This window comes from Podarcis melisellensis, assembly GCF_964234715.1.
Source record: "Podarcis melisellensis genome assembly, chromosome: 14".
Taxonomy (NCBI): Eukaryota; Metazoa; Chordata; class Lepidosauria; order Squamata; family Lacertidae; genus Podarcis; species Podarcis melisellensis.
The window spans coordinates 14071465-14089928 of record NC_138546.1 but is presented as its reverse complement, the minus strand read 5'-3'; the positions used below and the strand labels follow the sequence as shown (position 1 = coordinate 14089928).

Sequence of the window (18464 nt, the reverse complement as noted above, 5' to 3'; positions counted from 1 at the left end):
TCATTGCACAAAAGCTACAGAGGGAAATGTCACAATTTATGCATAAACTCATATTTCAAATTTATTATTATTATTTTATTGATGTATACACTGTTTACATACCAAAATGGCCCTTAAGCGGTCTACAACTATAAAATAAATTGCAAAATCCATGCATAATTAAAATACACAATAAAACTGTTCCATCAAAGCATTAAAACAGCCTTAATTAAAATATACAACAAAACAAGCCAGTTAAAAAGCATAACAAATAAAACAGTTATCGTTTTATTTATCCAGTGGTTTTTAATATATTCAGTTGTTTTGTATTTAGTTTTTTCTGTACTATGAAATGACTTCAAGAAGATTCATAAATGAAATAAATGACAGCAATAAATAAAAGTTTAAAATTCTTAATTCTGCAATTGAACCATGCAGACACAGCCAGGTATATCATCCCTGACCACTGGTCCTGTTAGCTAGGGGTGATGGGAATTATAGTCCCAAACATCTGGAGGGCTGGTGTTTGCCTATGCCTGCTTTAAGAAAGGGGTTCTGATGAAAATTCATCAGCATTTTAGGGCACATTTCTTCTGAATTTACCATTGTATCTGCTATTTTACTGGGAGGAGCTAGGGTAGCCACTTTTAAATATCCAAAGGGCTGCCACTTGAAAGATGGGGCAGACTTGTTTCTTCCTGCTCCGGAGGGTAGGACCCTCAAGTTAAAAGAAAGGAGGTTCCATCTAAGCATCAGAAAGAACTTTCTGACAGTAAAAGCTGTTCAACTTTCATGAGTGGTCATGGATTCTCCTTCCTTGGAGGTTTTTAAGCAGAGGTTGGATGGGCACCTGTCTTGTATGTTCTAGTTGATATTCCTGCATTGCAGGGATTGGATTAGATGAGCTTCTGGGTCTCTTCCAACTCTACAATTCTATGACTCTGTATTCCAGTGGTGGTGAACGTGATGATGTTGGACTCCAACTCTCACCAGCCCCAGCCAGCAGGGTCAATGATCAGGGATTATGGGAGTTGTAGCAGAAACATTTAGTATGTTTAACCTGCAGAAGAGATGACTGAGAGGTGATATGATAGCCATCTTCAAATATCTGTAGGGCTGTCACATGGAACAAGCTTGTTTTCTCCTGCCCCAGAGGTTAGGACTTGAACCAATGGATTCAAATTACAAGAAAGGAGATGCCGACTAAATATTAGAAATAACTTTCTGATGATAAGAGCTGTTTGACAGGGGAACTGGATACGTCATGGGGGGTTGGATGGCCATCTGTCAGGGAGCCTTTAGCTGTGATAACCTGCATTGCAGGGGGTTGGTCTAGATGAACCTTGGGGGTCTCTTTGAACTCTATAATTCTATGATCTCAGCAGCCACAGGTTCCTCACTCCTGCTGTATTATATGAAGGGCATGTATGATATCACACTGGTGCTATGGGATCAGTATTGTAGATATAGCCAACAATTATATTTTTTTGGGGGGGAGGCCTTTGATTAGTGTGGGAAAGAGTTTGGGGAATTTCAAGCGCATTTGTCTGGACTTTGGCTGATTAGGTCACCATGACCATCTTCCACCACGCAAAATCAGGGCTCAGAAAAGAGGTTGCCTTTGGACATAAGCCTTGCAATATAAATCTGTATCCTTGATTATGACATGCAGTTTGGAAATCCTTGACAGAATACCAGGCTTTTACTGCACTCTTCTTGCCTAACTGATTTCAGCTGTTCATAACAGTTTTGAATGGCATGTGATGATGGCATAAAACTCAACTTAAAAGTGTAGCATGGAAAAGAGCAGCCAGCTCCAGCAGTGATAAGTTGAAATGTGTTTTGCAGAACTGGCTCCCGCAGTTTTCAAAAGCTGACAACAGAAGGGAAAAAATAACAACATTTAAGAGAGGGATGGGTGAATCTGTCAATTTCTGATTCTTTCATATTCTTGTTTTTCCATTTTTAAGCTTGGTTCTCCCCGTTTCCACTTGAGTTCACAAAAACTATTTTTTTTTAAGTCCTCGTGGAAGTTCATCAGTAATTTAAGTGTGAATTTTTCCTAATATCCACATTTTTAATACAATTTGCCCAACATACACATTTTTGTAAGCAATTTCTCCTAATATAATGCATTGTGTGTGTGTTCTCTTTTCACCAGTATATGCATTTTAATGCACATTTACATTTAATTTACATTTTATTGTAGCAAACGCATTGTTGGCAAAATTCAAAGAAGTGCAAATTTCAAAGAATGAATGTGTTTTGGTCCTCATAAAGTTCCAGCTGGTGTGAATTAGGTAGGTTTACCTTTAAATGTGAAGTGAGCTAAACTTCTCCCCCATCTCTAGTTTGGAGAAGGCAGAGACCTGCAATGGAAGCTGGGGCTTCTTCTTTTTTTATAGGAACCTGGATTTCATTTACAAAATGCAAAGTGCTAGGATTCATTCCCCCTGCCCCCAAAGCCATGCCTTCTGACCTAGAGATCTGTATATACCCCCAGCCCCTGCTTTATTGGAGATATTGAATGCCTTGGTATTGATGGGAAATCACTCTGCATATCCTCAGAGGCACTTGTGTTATATCAATACAGCATTCCAAGGCTGAACCTTGATCCTAAAAATGTAGCTCATTAGCAAACTGTGGCTCAAATCAATCCCTGATAGTGACTTGTGGTAGCAGGAATATATGCCAGAGGTTCTTGCTTTTGTCTCAAGGGTACTTCAAAAATTGTTCCCAACAGAAATCTATATATTCTCCCCTGATATCTATAATATGATTAATGGAACTGACGTTCAAGAGAGCAGGTTCCCTGGGGGAAACTGTTTCCAGGAGAACAGCTCCCAGTCTTACATTTTTAAATGTAATTTTTGTATCTTTTTTTTGTTTAACTGAGAGCTGCACCACAAGATTCAGACAAGTGCAAAATCTGAAGGTCGGATGTTATGAAACCCACACATTAGTCTGAGAGGTGCGGACCAGGTCAGTTCAAATGGAATTCATGAAGAACAAATCCCCAACTCCCAAAAATAAAAGTCCACATATGTGTGGGTCCCTGTGGTGAGGGAACGGTACTCAAAACATTTCATATATGTATTTAACCAAATTTGTATACTGTTTGGTTGCAATAAAACCTCAAAGCAGTTAATAAAGAGCATTGTTCGCTTTTTAAAAAACTTTGTGTACCTCCCAACTGAACCCTGGCCTTCTGAACTGAACTCCCAGGGTTGAGCCCTCGCTTCCATTAAGGTTTAGTTGCTAGCCAGATAATACTTCGAGAGCAGAATACTTGTTGTGTGTTTATTTCCCATCATCTGTGCAGTTGCCCCCCCCCCTTCAAAATATGCGCTGCGCCAGATAGAGATGTCTCCTCAGTACTCGTGATGGATGGCTAACCCAAATTACTTTGAGGCATCTGAGTTTTCAAGAACTTCCATTAAGTTACCTCATTTCTTGCCTGTTTGTTCTGCAAGGCAACCCTGGGCAATAAGGCGAAGATTCCTGATCTTCGTAAACATGTCCTAGAGATAAAAAAAGAAATTGTTTCAAAATGCTGCACCCTCCTTTCCTCTGTATCTCCACATGCAATTTCCTCCTTGCCAGACTTTGAATTCAGTAAACTCTCAGATGTGATTTTCCAAAACTCAAGCCCCTTCTTTTTAAAAGCTTTTAATCATAGCTGCCAAAGACTCATCCCCTGAGGCTGCAATCCTGTACACCAGTGGTTCCCAATTAGCTAAGTTCTGTGGATCCCCTGTTTTTCAAAAGCCAAGCCATGGACCCCCTTCTTTTGAAAATGATGATATCTCTGTAGTAGTTTATGTTATGTGAATGGTGCCACCATATATCCTCCAACATGTCCCAGCACAAAATCAGGACGTGCATTTTCTGGGCCACAGTCTCACTTGATTCACATGACCCGAAAAATGGGATGTTCTGGACAGTTGATGGGTATGTGCCATGGGCCCTTTGGGGTCCGCGATCCACCAGGTGGTAACAGCTGCTGTATGCACTTACCTGGGAATATTCCATTGCATTCAATGGGCTTACCTCTGTGTGCACATCTATAAGACTACACTGTCAATCAGAGGGTTCTTCTACTAGGCCATCATGGGAAAGTAAATGGCAGCTTTCAATGCAGCTATGAGCAGTTACTATATTCTTGGGAGCCATCCTGTTCTCCAGATTTCCAGGTTTAAGGACCGTATGTGCATTATGCTGTGCAAATCAACCTCCATGTGAATCACTAGGCTCTGTAATAAACTTAAAGCATTTAATACTCAGTAGTGGCTGGTGCCCATTTGACCTGGAGAGGGAGAAGGCAGGGAGCCTAAACAGTAGGTGGAGCCAGAGCTATTGACCATCAGAGCTGACTATAGATTTATCTTCATTCTCCTCCCTGCTGCATTCTACAAAGTTCAACACTGAGACTGAGGAGGAGGAAGCTGAGGGCCACAGACATCTTCTGGGCTAGTTGAAAGTAAGAAGGCAGGCAGCTGGGGATGGCTGAGGTGTTGGTGGGGCAGTGCACTTTTGCCCCCAAAGGCAAGCCTTCGCTGTTGCTATCTATGAAGTTAGCATCCTTGTTTTGATCTGTTTAAAAGGTAAAGGTAAAACGACCCCTGACCATTAGGTCCAGTCGTGACCGACTCTGGGGTTGCAGCACTCATCTCGCTTTATTGGCCGAGGGAGCCGGCGTACAGCTTCCAGGTCATGTGGCCAGCATGACTAAGCCGCTTCTAGCAAAGCAGAGCAGCGCATGGAAACGCCGTTTACCTTCCCGCCAGAGTGGTACCTATTTATCTACTTGCACTTTGATGTGCTTTCAAACTGCTAGGTTGGCAGGAGCAGGGACTGAGCAACGGGAGCTCACCCCGTCGCGGGGATTTGAACCGCCGACCTTCTGATCGGCAAGCCCTAGGCTCTGTGGTTTAACCCACAGCGCCACCCACATCCCTTTTTTTTATCTGTTTACAACCCACTTTTCTATTCATAGCAGCAACCAATTGGGAGGAACCCCCCCAACCTACAACAGGGGTGGGGAAGAGATCTGGCAGGTTGGATCCTGAGCTCCTATATCCTCCAAGGGCTGCCTTCTAGGTTTTGCTAAACCTGCTGTTGTTGTTATTTTATTTATACCCCACCCATCTGCTGGGCTTCCCCAGCCACTCTGGGTGGCTTCCAGCACATATAAAAACATAATAAAATGTCAACCGTTATAAACTTCCAAGCACAGCTCCATTCTGGCATTTGGAGGTAGTGGTGGGGAGGAATTTCCCAAAGGCGGCAGTGGCAAAGGCTCATCCATCAGATCTGTGACTTGCAACATGCAGCTGAACCTGGTGCGCAACACCCTTCCCAATGTTTTCTGGGGGCTGGGCTGGAAGAAGGCCTGGGAATGTGTTGCATCGCATAACACAGGATGGGGAGCTTTTCCCAGCCGGCGTGCCAGATGTTGGTTTTCCCCACCTCCACCAGGCCACTCTGGCCAGTGGGTTGGGGTGCCCACTTGTCCATTGCCTTACACAACCATGGCAGCAGGTGAGCTCAAAGGAAGATCCAAGGTAATCTGCGTAGGGCTTGTAGTCACTGCCCATCAGCTGATTGGCAAGCCCTGCTTTCAGGACTGCAAGCCCTGCTTGCACTCAGCAGTCCCTCTTTAGTGTAACTGATCCCAGCAGGCTTGAGGTCACTGCCCATCAGCACCGACTGCTAGCCCTGGACAGCGGTCAGCTGCACTACAGAGTTTCCCATTGGGAACGCCAAAGCATGGCTGATCCCAGTAGACTTGCTGCCACCGCTGATCAGCTGATGAGCAGTGATAGCAAGTCTCCCTTGCCAAGGAATCACCAGGAGTGCCCTTTAAGTTCCCATTGGCACCAGTGGAAGCCTCCCATCAGACCAATAGCAACTTCATGGAGGGAGTGAAGGGTGCCCCATCACAACCCTATTCGCCACTCCCTCCCCCTACAGTGGCTATTTGAAGAATATAATACTTGAGCACTAAATGCTTCCATGCATTTAATGTCACATATCATTTTCTGACATGCCCTGATGCTCAAGCTTGCTAGCTCTGGCCTTGATACTGTGCGCTGGAAATTCAGCAGTGCCCACACCCAGCAAACCAGCTGATGATGGACTGATGTGTATTTGACTTCAGACCCAGCAGGGTGAATGTGCATCAGGACTGAAAATTGAACTTTAGTAACACAGGTTTCCAAGCCAACGGCGAGAAGACTTTGTTTATACCCTCTTCTTTCAGTTTCTGATATGTCTAACTGATGCCGCTTTGCAGTCAGAGAGGAGACCATTGGTTGCAAAAATTGGCTAGACACAATAAACTGCTTTATTGTCATTAACTCTCCCCCCTCCCCAACCTCAAGATGGGAAGCTTGACAGAAGGCCATTTATACAGACACATTCCAAGACTTTGCTGCTTGACAATGCACCTTCTCTTCTACCAGAGGCCAATCCATATGGGGAAATGGGGCACTGCCCCATCAACCTCAGCCACCCCCAACCTGCGTGCCTTCTTACTTCCAACTAGGGTCCAAGAACGAGCACTACCTCAACTTCCTACTCCTTAATCCAGGGGTGACTGACATCAGCTCCAATGTATGGCAAGATCTCATGAGAAGACTTTTTCTGAAGTGGTGAGGGAGCCACGAGAGAACCCCAGTTCAGCTGAACACCTGGAGTAACTTGCTGTAGTTTTAAGGCTGTTCAAAGTAGCTAGTCTTCATGAATTTCACTTGCAATGCTCTGTGTTGGCCCCTAATTCTCCCCCATTACCCCATGGACTTCAAGAGCAAAAGCAGTAGAGAACCTAGCGAGAAGCTCAGAGTTTGTGTAGGAACATTCTTTTAGCTACCAGGAATCTTTCGTGCCAAGGCTCTCCCGGGATGGAAGGTCTAATCAGGACGAATGAGAAAGCAGAGAAGCCAGTGAGCAGTGACCCAGCAGATTGCCTGTCACTCTCCTATCCCAAAACATAAGAACAGTAGTTCTAACTTAAGGAAGAGATCTTTATTCAGGCTAATAAAAGTATGGGCTCAGCAGCAAGCACAGGATCTAAAAGTCACGATGCCTAGGTACACGAGTAAGGTGAAAGATGCAGAACTGAAAGGATGCAATGAAGATGTCCCAGCAATCTGTCGTACTGCTCCCACCAAGCTTTTAGATGTGAGGCAGGGCAAGCTCACTGACTCTCCTGCAATGCATGCATGTTCTGTCTGGGCTGCTGTGTCTGGTCCCTCGGTTCCCAATTTACAATAACTTTTGTTTGCAGTTATGTTGCTCTATCTTCTTCTCCCCTTCTTGCATTTTCTCACTCACTTGTCCTTTCCTTCCATCTCAGTCTTTTCCAGTCTCATGCTATTCCTTTAGTTCCATCCAATTTGCATTCACACTCCAAACTAGCCCCTTCTCCTGCAGCATCAATCTGCCCAAAATTATCCTTGTGCTCCTGAGCATCCTCCAAGACCCACTGATGCCAGTGATCTCATTCTGGGCCACCCATCATTACAGTTGGGTGGCCTGCAAGGATGACACATTGATGGCTGCTCAGACTCTTTCTCTCCTTTGTCAGCCTACAGAAGCCAGCTGCATCAGTCACTTACCTCTTGTTCTGCCTGCAGCTCTCTATTCACATTTGGGATGACAAAATCTGTCTATTTCTCATCGATGTCATTTTCGCACATGTTTGCCTATAAGTCTGTACCATCTGATTTTCACATTAACTTCCATTTAAGAAATAATAAAGTCTGGACTGAAATGTGTATTTTAAAGCATATTTCCCCTACAAAATGCACCTTTCCAAATGCCAGAGCAGTTTGAAACTACTCTGACAAGTTAAGCATCTGAGCACTACTTTGCTAAATTCAGAGAAAGTGACACATTCAGTGGGCAGCTAAGTTCTGATTTGTACATTTAGAGTTGTGAGGTGTGGATTAGGCCAGGTCATTATAGGATTTGCAAAGACAAAATAATCTACATGATTATTTTCAACACACCCACACAAAATAAATTGCAGTCATTTCTCAGTTGTTACGGGGAATCTGAAAGTGTTAAGATAAAAGTTCATTGCTTGCTTTAGGGACTCCTTGATAACACTTTTCAAGTCAGTACATCACTTGCTTTAGGGATTACAAATAACATTTCTCAAGCCAATTTTGCATTGCATAGCTAAAACCTTCTCCCTGTGAACAGGGGACTTTTTGTATGGAGGAACATTCTGGCCTATGAGCCCACAGGCTGATTGACTTCCTAGGAAAGGAAAGGGGAATGGTAGACATCCAGATGTTCTTGATCTCCAACTCTCATCAGCCCAAACGAGCATACCCAAAGCCTGCCCAACCATCAGGCAGAGTCATACCTAACCCTGACCTAATGCCAAACCCTGAGACCTCAGGGGATGAACCAAACATTCCACAGGTCAAGGAGACCTTGAGGGGTAAGCAGGGCCTCTTGTAGGTGGTGTGCCTGGAAATCCCAGGTGTGAGAGAAGCATCCCTGTGTAAGAAACCCTGTCAAATTGCAGTCAAAGGAGCCCAGGGGCTTTTGTGCCACTATCAAAGGTGATAGATCTTCTGAGAAAAATACAAAACCTTGTGCAAAGCCACAGAGACCTACGAACTACCAAACCTAAGATGAACTTAGGTTTCAATGGATTTTTCAAATGCTTAACTCAGTCTTTTGTTTTCTTTATCTTATTTATTATTTTGGTAATTATTGTGTGTATATTAGTCGCCAACGTGTTGCATGAGTCGTTCTACTTCTATCAGCAGCACAGGTTGCATTTTTCTAGCACTATCAAAGGTGGCGGGGAATTAAAAAGCATTCATTTTCCTCTCTAAGGTTGTGCTTATATTTATTTATCCCTAGATCATAGAATCTTAGAGTTGGAAGGGAACCCAAGGGTCATCTAGTCCAACCCCCTGCAATGCAGTAATCTCAACTAAGGGATCCATGACAGATGACCATCCAACCTCTGCTTAAAAACCTCCAGTGACAGAGAGCCCAGAACCTCCTGAGGGAGACCATTCCACTGTCAAACAGCTTTTACTGTCAGAAAGAACTTCCTGATATTTAGTCAGAATCTCCTTTCTTGTAACTTGAATCCATTGGTTCAAGTCCTGCCCTCCGGAGCAAGAGAAAACAGGCTTGCTCCATCTTCCATGTGACAGCCCTTGAGATATTTGAAGATGGCTATCATATCTCCTCTTACTCTCCTCTTTTCCAGGGTAAACAAAGTCAGGTCCTTCAACCATTCCTCATAAGGCTTGTTTGACAGACCCTTGATCACCTTGCTTGCCCTCCTCTGTACACATTCCAGCTTGTCAACATCCTTCTTAAACTGCGGTGCCCAGAACTGGACTCAGGACTCCAAGTGGGGTCTGACCAAGGCAGAATAGAGTAGTACGATTACTTCCCTTGATCTGGACACTGTATATACTTCTGTCGATACAGCCTTGAATAGCATTAGATTTCCCCACCCCACTGTAATTGTAAAGCCATTGTAAATCTCTCCTTATGACTAAAAGAGAGGCATGCCAGTCATGGAGGACCCCTTTGGGAATGTGGTCCTGTGTCTACAAAAGTCTCCTTCCAAAGATCAAAACGAGAACATTGAACTGGGTCTGGAAGTTGTTATAGTGCTGGTATAATGCCGCTTTCCAAGAGACTACTATGGAGAGGTACCAGGTTGTAGGATTGGATCACTAATCAGCTTAAAACCCAAAACTTCAACTTATCTAAATAATGCCCTTTGGCTGTGACTGGGCCAAGGACATTTCAAAGTTGACCACATAGAGCAAAAGTGCCTTCAGGGCTCTGTGTTTAGAGATGGTGCTTCTCAATCAATGATTCTGGGCACTGTGGAAGCTCTAGTCACTTATGATGAAGCAATGCATTCTTGTTAAAGAGTTCTGGCGATAGAAGGTGAGGGCAATTTGGTGACTTAACGGAACGGCCAAAATGAGAGAGTGGGAATGAAAGCTAGCTATGTATTACAGTGATGCTTTCATGAGGAAATGGACCGTGCATTTAATAGCCCATGTTATGACTAAGCCTATTCTGAGTTGGATGAGACCATAGGCTTGAAATTGTTTTGGATAATCACAGGGTCCTTTCATAGCAACCTTCAAATCCATTTCAGTGGAAGAGCTTGAGGATTAGAGAAGGCATTGCGACTTTTGAGAATGTATCTAGAGGGTCCTCTAAAACTGGGGTGGGAGACCTTTTTGCAGACAGAGGGCCACATTCCCTTCTGGACAACCTTCTGGGGGCCACTGGCCAGTATTAGGTGGAGCCAGAGGCAAAAGTAGATGGGCGGGGTACAATCATCATCGTCGTCGTCGTCATCATCATCAGTGCTTTTTTTATACAGAAAATGGTGCTAGTACTCACCCTGAAGTTGTTAGAGTAAGTACCACACTTTTAATGGAGGGGGGAGGTACTGGTACTGCTTACCCTTGAATATCCCCAGAAAAAAAGCACCGAGATTCATCATCATCATTATCCAATGAAGAAGCTGATATAATGTATAAATCTCCTCTACGGTCTTTGTGCTGGCTTTAAAAGAAATATTGTATTTAAAATACACATATATTAATGGTGCAGTCTCACCACTGGCTGAGAAAGTGTCATGCTTTGGATAACAATTTTTCAAACAAAATTTAACACACTAATTTTCTTGGGATGAAGATCAAGTAGCTTTCCATTCAGGATGTACCTAGAGGGCAACTTGTTCAAGTTAAGCTTATTGAAACAGAAGCAACAGAATGTCAATTTGTGGTCTAACAGCATGTCATATCTGAGAATTGAATAAGCAATTACATGAGGCTAAATTGAATTTATTTCAGTGCCAGATTTGTAGTCCACTTGTTGTTGTTTTTTATTTTATTTTTTGACTGAGATAAAATACTACTCTGTCTATACAGTAAACATGTTCTCAGGTGTCATAATTTTTAAGTTAGCAGCTTTAAAAGTTGGCTGTTTAAAATCCCCCCTTTAAAGTGAGATGTGCTACATGCTCTTTTACCAGACTGCAACCAGTTAGACATCACTGTAGGAAAAAGAGAAACAAGGAACTCTCCTGTGCAAATGAGTTGTAAGCAGAACCACTTACATGTGTATGAAAAAAGTGGTTTCTGGAGACCCTACAAAATCAAATTGGAGTGATGGCATGGCAGTCCTCAGTTCAGACAAGTCTCATATTCTCTTCTTGCTAATTACATGATCGCCATTGTGGAAGTGATGTCATAGCATTGCCATAGCATCATCAATCAGATTTGGCTCTGTGATGACATCACAGAACCAAATCTAAATGAAGACAGCCACAAGCCCATCAGGTCTGTGTCCCTGCGTCAGTTCTGTCATGCGGAAATGTTGGTGAGTTTCCACGATGATTTTTTAAAATTGCAAACTGATGTGGAAGTGTGGAAAGCTGAACTTAGCACTGGAAGAGGGCAAAACTAAAAACAACAACAACAACCTGGAAATAAATTCATCCATCACTCAGCACCTCCTGCAGAATGTGTGGCTGGAACACTGGGTTTGGTCTAGAAGGAAAAACAGACATGAATGAGACAGAGCACCTGGAATTTTGTTGGAGCAGCTCTTGAGAAACATGTGCTAATAAGTAGGAAGAAGAGACAGTGTGTACTTGGGGATCTGTGGCAGAAGCAGTATGTCAGTTTCTGAAAGGATGGGCGCTCGCTGAGTCAGACACGATTACTGGCATTGCCGCAGCACACAGGATGGATTCTGATGCTGTTTGCTACTCATGTTTAATCTGGCCTAACTCCTTGGAAGGCTGTCCTTTGACATCTCTCTAAATCGGAACACGGTCCTCACACGCCTGGAGGTTCTTAAACAGCTGCCTGGGATTTGTTCTCAGGACCGCACCTTTCGACAGCCACCAAGGCAAACCGAGTAAGATCCTTAAGCTTGCAGCACAATAACAAGATTTTAAATGCTTCTTCACATCTTGCCTCTGAGCTCTCATGTCCGGGCTCCTACCTAGCACATGCAGAGCTAGACTCTGATACTTGGAAGCAGAAAAGGGATCTTTATTTGCACAAGTAACCGTAGAGCATCGACAGCAGGTGCCATGCTCAGGAGTCACGACTCAGGAGCAAAGCGAGGAGCTCAGAACTGGACAGAAGGAGCAGAGAGGCTCTCACAGGTTTCCCCTCCTGGCATGCTTTTGAAGATGAGGCATGGCATGCTCACTTGTGGCACGTTTCTTGTGCTGTGGGAATACCAGAACCTAAGAAGAGCCCGCTGAATCAGGCCAATGGCTCATCTAGTTCAGCATCCTGTTCACTTTTATATACCGTATTTTTCGCTCTATAAGACGCACCAGACCATAAGATGCACCTAGTTTTTGGAGGAGGAAAACAAGAAAAAAAATATTCTGAATCTCAGAAGCCAGAACAAGAGGGATTGCTGCGCAGTGAAAGCAGTGATCCCTCTTGCTGTTCTGGCTTCTGGGATGGCTGCGCAGCCTGCATTCGCTCCATAAGATGCACACACATTTCCCCTTACATTTTAGGAGGGGAAAAGTGACTCTTATAGAACAAAAAATACGGCATATAATTTTAATTAACTTTTGTATTTTACAATTTAGAATACTCATGTAAACATCCTTAAAATATCAGTGACTTCCCTTCTTCTCTTTCCATGGTTCATTTTGCCAGTCGTAAATCCCTGCACATTTTACATAAACTAAACCATTCAGTATTCCATTATTACATCCATCAAAACTGTTGAATTTATCTTAATGCTGCCAACATTTTCAAGTGTACACAATTCCCCCCCCCATATATTCAATAAACATTTTCCAATCTTCTCTAAACATATGTTCTTCTTGTTCTCTTATTCTGTATGTCAAGTCCGCAAGCTGCACATATTCCATCAGCTTCAGTTGCCATTCTTTAGCTGGGACCTCGCTCGTTTTCCAAAGTTCAGCATCCTGTTCTCACAGTGGCCAAGCAGACACCTATGGGAAACAAGCAAGCACGACCAGAGTACCACAGATGTCTGCCCACCTGCAATTCCCAGCAGCTGGTATTCATAGCTGTTGGCTGCAGGTGGGCACTCCATTGGTGGGTCTGCTCCCATCTGCATAGGCATTGTCTGGTTCTAGGTGACAAGGCTGCACTCTCCTGCTCAGGCCACTTCCTGTTCAGCCCCACATCTTGGCTGATCAAAGCACTCCCCAGGCTTCTCTCTCTCTGCAGCAGAGGTGGAGAAGCGAACATCCTTGCTCCCTCTTTCTTCCACAGGGCAAGAAGGGGTATTCCCTCCTCCTCCAACCCAGATTCCCCATCCCCACATTTCTGCCTCCTCTTCCATTGGATCCTGCCAACCCAAACCCGATCCTGAGAGCATTAGGGGACTCATGGCATCTAATGTGTGTTCTCCCATTAGCAGAACTATCATTATATCTGATTTTCAAACCTCATTGCAGATAACTCACTCTGCCTTCCCTCTGCAAGAAATCCCTTGAGAATGGACCCTAGCAGTAAAGAACAGATTTTTTTTTTAAAAAAAAAAACCCAAAGAGGATTTCACCTTCTCAATGCATTTCTCATCTGAAGGGGGTGGGGTGGGGAAGCCAGATCACATTCTGCTTCTTAATATAGATTAATTTAAATCCAATTGCTGTGCTGCAGGATGGTATAAAAATCAGGCCACCCAGTTTTTATTGCTGGGAAGTGGTTGTGATCCTGGGTAACAACGTAGAAATACAGAGCAGAATGTTGCTTGCATGTTCCATAGCCCAGCAGTTCTATTGCCTGGAGCTAAGGTAGGGCATGGTTCTTACACCAATCAGGCACCGTATTTCTCAATCTCACAGCAAAGATTTGAGAAACGCAGATTTGTAGAGTTGGAAAGGACTGTGAGGATCATCTAGTCCAACCCCTTGCAATATTTGTTTGTTTGTTTGTATCTCAGGGTGGTTCACAACATAAAACTACAATATAAAAATCACAAAATACATAATCAAATAAAAACAAAGGCGACCCAATAATCCCCCTTTCCACAATACATTTTAAAAGGGCACCAGATGTCAATCAGTCAAAGGCCTGGTTAAAAAGGAATGTTTTTGCCTAAAAGGTGTATAATGAATGTACCAGCAGAACTTCCTTGGGGAAAGCATTCCACAAGTGGGGACCCACCACAGTAAAGGCCTGTTCTCATGTTGCCACCCTCTGGACCTCTCGTGGAGGCACATGAAGAAGGGCCTCAGAGGATGATCTCAGGGTCTGGGTAGGTTTGTATGGAGAGAGGCAGTCGTTGAAGTACTGTCCTGAGACATTTAAGGCTTTAGAGGTCAAAACTAGCACTTTGAATTGGGCCCGGAAACTAATAGGCAGTCAGTGTGCTCTGGCCAGGATTGGTGAAATATGTTCAAACCATCTTTCACCCAACATGGGGCTCGACCCCACAGCCCTGAGATTGGAAAAGGCAGTGGTGGAACATGCGCCTTGCATGAAGAAGTTTCCAGGTTCACTCTCCAGCAAGTAGGGCTGGGAGAGACCACTCCTGTGGCAAAAAAGTGTGTGTGAAGAGCCCATCACTGAATTTAGAGAGTGTTCCAATAGGCCAGAGTATATAAGGTCACTTTCTTGAGTCTCCTAGTACCTGGAGGCAATGCAGGTCTGTGGCACCTTGTTCGAATGTGGTGCAGTGGTTAGAGCACCCTTTCTCAACTTTGGGTCCCTAAATGTTGTTGGACTACAACTCCTATCATTTCTAGGCAGCATGGCCAGTAGTTGGATATGATGGGAATTGGAATCCAACAACAGGCTGGGTTCGAGTGTTGGCTCTGGGAGACGTGGGTTCAAATGCTCACTTGGGCATGAAGCTCATTGAGTGACCTTGGGCTAGCCTAATCTACCTTAATGATTGTTGTGTGGATTAAATGAGGAAGAGGGTGGAAACCGTGTATGTCACCATGATCTTCCTGAAGAAAAAAGTAGGATATGAATGCAATAAAGTAAACGAATAAACAGAATAAAAATAGTTTTCCTGTCTTGCTTCATGAACTCCTTGTGAGATTGATCTTGGACTGTTCCATAACCTTGTTTTTGGATTATGTTTTGGTCTTGGACAGATTCTCTATGCTTGTGTTTGTACCCTACTTTTTTGGGTAAGTGTTTTCGTAAAAGACTTTACCCTCTTTGGACTGAACCTCTGGCCCCTGGATCATGACAGGGATGGTAGAAGTTGTCACTCAAAACATCTGGAGAAAACCACGTTGGTGGGGATGCTGCTCTAACCACTGCACTACAGTACACACTAAGAGCTTACATGTGTTCTGAGGCACACTCTTGCCTTTTTCTGGATTCCCCACACCTCCCTGTGTAATAAGCCCTTTTTTGTTTCTCAGATATGATACTGACCTGTCTGAGAACAGAAGTTCAATTGACCCACAGCTGACCACAAGATGTTAGGCCAGTCTCCCTGTAACACTCCTCTCAGGCATCCCCATTCTCCTCCCTGTTGAGTTCTAGAAGGAGAACATTAAGACCAAGGAGAAGGGAAACTCACAGGCAGTGCTGACCTCTGGACTGGTTAGGTAAGGAGGTAGGCCTGTGGGTGGGTGGGAGGTGGTGGAAGCAGACTGAGGTTGGTGGGCAGTGCCTCACTGGCCATAATAAGACCAGCAAGCACTGCATGTGTGGTGAATATATCATTCCTCCAGGAAGGTAAGATTTGGAAGAAAAGAGCAGGGAGGGGGTATTATTTTGTGAAATAAGCATGCCCTAGAGTGATTGCTCTGTGCTCATAAAACAATTCCATTTTCTAAGTCCCTGACACTAAATCTCATGGTGTAAAAACAAATTGTTTGGAGAAAACCATGGATGTTACAAATCATTCCTGTACAAAGCAAACAAGCTATTTACTGAACATCATAATGCTCCCTTTAAGGTCAAAGAAAAAATTGTGTGTGTGTGTGTGTGTTTTAAAAAACAACAACAGAACTGTTAAGCTCTGCTGTAGATCCCTAAGCTAAACACCCTTGCCTTTAAACAACAAATGTGAAAAATGAAAGGAGCACATATGTGGATTTATATGCACATCTGGCTTTGGGTTCTTTATTTCTAACCTCCAAAGTGAGCCGGCTTCACAAGGCTGAATTCATATAGAAAACCCATACCCTACTTGTGATTTATGACGCCACATAACTACTCCAAGATGGTGCGATCCAAAATATCTCGAGGAGGAGTAAGAAGCCCCATAGAGCTCTCAAATGTTCCTACTTGGCATTGAAGGTTTCAAAAACTGTTGAGAGAGAGGCAGGATTAAAGAATCCAGAGACAGTTTTCTTACAATGGCTCGCAGCAGGGGGAAGGGAGCCTTGGGCTATCCTGACCTCCTTATCTGGCACTTGGGCTAGAGAACTTGTTCCGTCTGGGGGCCACATTCCCTTCTGGTTAATCTTCTGGGGTCCACATGCCATGGATGGCTGGGGCCACAGGCAAAAGTTGGCAGAGCAAGGAATACGAATTTTGTCTTTCTACATAGTCTAATTTTTACATGCACCTCTCTCTATCCTCCGTCCAGATAAGCATGATCAGAGTCCATCTTTGAATATCTGAAGGGCTGTCACATGGCAGGTGGAGCAAGCTTGTTTTCTGTCGCTCCAGAGGGTGGTGGTATTATTATTATTGTTGTTGTTGTTAAAATTTGTATACCGCCCTTCATCCACTGATCACAACATAAAAATACAAAATGAAAACACAAGGTAGAACCTGAAACCATGAGTAAGACAACAGATTCCAACAAAACATTAGGAAGAACTTTCTGGTAGTAAGAGCTTTTTGACAGCAGGGTCGGCTGCCTTGGAAGGTGGTGGAATCTCCTTTATTGAAGGTTTCAAAACAGAAGTTGCATGGCCATTTATCAGGCATTCTTTAGCTGTGCATTACAGGGGGTGGGACTAGATGACCCTTGGGGTCCCTTCCAACTCCATGATTCTAGGATTCTATCTTGGTTCAAGCTACCTTGCAGAGTTGTTGTCAGGATAAAATTGGGATTGGGAGAGAGGCGTGCTGCCTTTTGCTCATAGGAGGAAAGGCAGGGTAAAAAAAAAATTACAGCAAATAAATTAAAGCAAGTCTGGAGAAACAACATCTAGCACTTGTTTCATAGACCCTTAGTTTTTGAAAGAGAGTTTCTGCGACAAGCAAATCTTCCAAGCACAACAGATGTGTAATATGCTTGTTCTGTTCTTCTAAGAAGTAGCCAGCTGAAACCAAGAGGTACTACAATTTAACATGTTAAGCTTTGTGCCCCAAGCAATTAACAACACTTTTCAACCTGAAATCGGTGTTTTACACATAAGGCGGCTTGTTTTATGTATAAAACAAAAGTTACAGAACCACAGCTATTACCCGCCTCCCAAAACGAGTTATTTTGCTCAGTTCTGTGCGGACAAAATCAAGATTGAAGCATAAGGATGGCCTGGCTTGTGGGAACAGAGCAAGTTGCCTTGTATTGGATTAGACCATTGCTACATCTAGCTCAGCACTGACTAAACCAGTGGCAACCAAGCTAACATCCACAGGCGCTATAGCACCCCTGAAGACTTCTAGTGGCACCTATGACTCTGAGCTTTCTTTTGTTTCTAGCCCTCCTAGATAGAACCTCACGGGGCAAAATGTACTACAGTACCTTGTGAGCAATTTCTGTGAAATGAGAGTGGTGTAGCTACCTTGTATTTTTCCTGGTATTGGGTGGCGCTGTGGGTTAAACCATAGAGCCTAGGACTTGCTGATCAGAAGGTTGGCGGTTCGAATTCCCGCAACGGGCTGAGCTCCCGTTGCTCGGTCCCTGCTCCTGCCCACCTAACAGTTCAAAAGCACGTCAAAGTGCAAGTAGATAAATAGGTACCGCTCCAGTGGGAAGGTAACCGGCATTTCCGTGCGCTGCTCTGGTTCGCCAGAAGCGGCTTAGTCATGCTGGCCACATGACCCAGAAGCTGTACGCTGGCTCCCTCGGCCAATAAAGCGAGATGAGCGCCGCAAGCCCAGAGTCGGCCACGACTGGACCTAATGGTCAGGGGTCCCTTTACCTTTACCTTGTGAGCAATTTCTGTGAAATGAAAGTGGTGTAGCTACCTTGTATTTTTCCTGGTATTGAGACATGCTCAGGGCTATTAGATCTAGCTGGTGCTTCTCACCACTCCTCAGCACTCAGCCAGTCCATGACAGCAGCGTTTCAGGCAGGGACCTCTCGTAGCCGTACCTGGAGACGCCGAGGACTGAACCTGGGACCTTCTGTGTGCAAACCAGATGCTCTGCCAGTGCTCTATAGCCCTTTCCCCCAAAGGCCACAAAGGAGATCTGGCTATAAATTACTTTTAAAAATAAGATAGTTGAATGCTAGCAAGCACTTGCTTGTTTTTGTTGTCTGGGAGCATTCTCGGCCTTCACCAGCGGGCCTGTGCAATCTACCCTTTGGGTTGTGAC

The 18464-nt window shown here is 44.1% G+C and overlaps 1 long non-coding RNA gene across 2 annotated transcripts; it reads right to left on the bottom strand.

The window, feature by feature from the left end:
- Nucleotides 1-1153: 1153 nt before the first annotated feature.
- LOC309356576 lies at nucleotides 1154-16642 on the bottom strand. Of its 2 annotated transcripts, XR_014162857.1 has the most exons (4): nucleotides 16537-16642; nucleotides 11474-12982; nucleotides 3425-3500; nucleotides 1154-1852 (listed from the first exon to the last, which is right to left on the bottom strand). It is a non-coding gene; the product is annotated as an uncharacterized lncRNA (long non-coding RNA). The 2 variants fall into 2 exon arrangements; XR_014162858.1 differs by lacking the exon at nucleotides 16537-16642 and having other exon boundaries at nucleotides 11474-15117.
- Between the last annotated feature and the right edge of the window lie 1822 nt (nucleotides 16643-18464).